This window comes from Caretta caretta, chromosome 23 (assembly GCF_965140235.1).
Source record: "Caretta caretta isolate rCarCar2 chromosome 23, rCarCar1.hap1, whole genome shotgun sequence".
Taxonomy (NCBI): Eukaryota; Metazoa; Chordata; order Testudines; family Cheloniidae; genus Caretta; species Caretta caretta.
The window spans coordinates 8,198,054-8,200,943 of record NC_134228.1 but is presented as its reverse complement, the minus strand read 5'-3'; positions in this window follow the sequence as shown (position 1 = coordinate 8,200,943).

The following is a 2,890-nucleotide window of genomic DNA, read 5'->3' as shown; positions in this document are numbered from 1 at the left end:
CCGGGCGATGCTCTGGAACTGCTCCCTACAAAGTCAGTCACGATTCTGGGGAAGACTCCTTTCTGTGAGCAGCCTGTCAGCAGGGCAAACAGCTCACACAGCTTCCACCTTCCTGGGTCTGACCTTGGAGCATTCAGCATCCTCTGCTCCTCCGTGAGCTTCCCACAGCGAGCTTCCTCCTGGGGAAGCCGGAAGGTCCTGCACCCCAACTCCGCAGTCAGACGTGACTCTCAGCCAGCCAGTAAAACAGAAGGTTTATTAGATGACAGGAACATGGTCTAACACAGAGCTTGTAGGTGCAGAGAACAGGACCCCTCAGCTGAGTCCATTTTGGGAGGTAGTGAGCCAGACAACCACGTCTGTACTTCACTCCATGTCTCCAGCCAGCCTCAACTGAAACTCTCTCCAGCCCCTCCTCCTCTGGGCTTTGTCCCTTTCCCGGGCCAGGAGGTCACCTGATTCCTTTTTTCTCCAACCCTTTTAGCTCTCACCTTGTAGGGGGGAAGGGCCAGGCCATCAGCACCCAGGAAACAGGGTGTCGGCCATTCTCTGTGTTCAGACCCCTGCACATACCTGCCCTCTAGGGCTCTGCAATGATCATACACCCTTACCCCACCACCTAGATACTTAAGAACTGCATAGGGGAAACTGAGGCACCCCCACACTATTCAGAGGAAACATTAAGAAGAGTCCCACTTCGTCACATCCCACAGCAATCATCTCCTGGGGCTGTCATGGCACTGAGCATTAGCAAGGTCTGAGACTCAGTTGGGCGGGGTGGGGGGGCTGCTATTAAAGCAGCTTCTGTGTCGTTGCAGCGGTGGGAGAGGAAGCAGAGATGGGACCATTTTACACCCCATGGCCAAAGCACCCGGCAGCTTGGGAAAGTGGAAACAGCCTCCCATGTGGGCTGGGAGCTATGGGTGGGGAGAGTTCATGAATCCCCGTTCTGCACTGTTACGAGAAGGAGGAACCGGGATGGAACTGATTCTCCCATTCGGGGATCCAGAGACCCCCTGGCTCCAATAGCATGGATGCAGGGAGGGGCTCTGGCCTGGGGTCTGCAGGAGCTGGGACTACAGGAGCCCAGAGGTCCCTTCCGGCCTAATGTCTGTGACTGTGGGGAGCGGAAGGTCCCTCCCATGGCCCCGGTGGGGAAGGACAAGCTCTAAAGCCTTGGCGAGGCCAGAGCAAGTCTGGGCTGGGGCATCCCATGGCTGGGGAGTCACACATTGGCTGCTCTGTGACTCGCCTGCCCATTGTGACACGCCCCTGCTGGCTGGCACAGCCTCATCCCCTCACTGCCAGGCTTGGCTCTGGCAGAGCGAGAGCTGGCACATGCCCCTGGGGAACGCTGAGCCAGCAGATCCAGCTCCGCCACCGGCAGCAGAAAGTGGGTGGCCCATTTACGCGCAGGTTTCTGCCCACTCCTGATTCCAGGTAGGAGAATCTTCTATTGCCCACCTCTGCTTTTCCATTGCATCGCCAACCACACGGAGGCTTCCCCGAGCTCCTGGCTGGGTGGCGCACGTCTGCCAAGTGCCCCGGTGCCGGCTGTCTAGCCTGGTGCCAGTGAGGAAGTGGGCAGCGGCATGCGCACAGGAGGGAGTCTGAGGCAGCTCGACAGAAGGGGTCGCACCAGTTGAGCCCGGAGGGGACGGAGACAAGGAGGAGGGTTTGGCAGGGATGGTGGCACGGCACGGGAAGGCGGCACAGGTGGTTAGATGAGGCATTGGGCTGGGACCCAGGAGAGCTGTGTTCAGTTCCCCGCTCCTCTGTAAGTCTTCTGCATGAGATCAGATGAGTCCCCGCCGCCCCTGGCCTCAGCTAATGAGGGAGAGCAGGTCCTTGCTCTGCGGGGGGGTTGAGAGCCTAAATCCCACATCACCCGTGTGCTCAGCCACTGGCATGGTGGGGCCAGGTAAGTGCCCAGACCGGGAGGTAGCTGGTGGCCCTGCCCCTCGTCCTACTCCAGCTCTGCTCTCGCTCCAGCCTCGCTCCACCCACGCCCCGGCCTCCTGAGTCCAGCTCCAACCACGAGGCCTGACCACCTCCAGCACCTTTGCTGACACCATCACTTCCAGAGGGAATGGCACTGAGGTTGCCGGGGGAACAGGCATTCTCCGGTTGCCTGGAGCCATTGTTCCATTCACCAGGACAGTCCGATGCCAGGACAGTCCCCCTGAGCTCTGGAGAGGACTAGAGGTGCCTTAGGACGCCTGCCGTGCAGCTGCTGCAGAGTCAGCAGTTGACACTGGGTGAGGAATGGAGCCCCCCAGGGCAGGGGCCATTCAGGAGACCCAGCGTGGGGGGAATCAGGCCTGGGATTCTCTGCAGCGGCTGCTGCCATACAGGCCTTGGAGAGACGAGCTGCGAAATCGCCACAAAGCTCTGCCCCGGCACAGCCTGCCTGCCTGCCGCTCTCCCGCCTTCTGCTCCTTCCCCTTCACGGTGGTGTCAGAGCAACTCCTGCTGCTCACCAGACCGCCCCCCGCACCCCACCCCGCTTCCCTCCCCCACCTGGGACCTGCCACGGCCCCAATATTCCTGGGGGAAGGGATCAGGGTAATTTCCCTGGGCAGGAAGAATCCTGAGTGGTTGGATGCAGCCTGTCTGCTGGGCAGTTTGTGAACCAGCAGAAGGAGAGGCGGGAGTGACCCGGGGGAGGCTGTTTGGCCTGCGGGATGGGCCTGGGAGTCCGGAGACCTGGGTTCTAATCCTGCCTGTACTGCTGACTGCCTGGGTGACTTTGAGCACATCCATTGGCTTGTTTCCCTGCTGGCAGCTGTAGGCACTGGTGGAATAGCAATACGTGGACTGGCTCTGATGCTGAACGGGGCAGTCGCCTCTCATCCCTCACAAGCAATGCCTTGTCCTGGCTTCTTGCAGG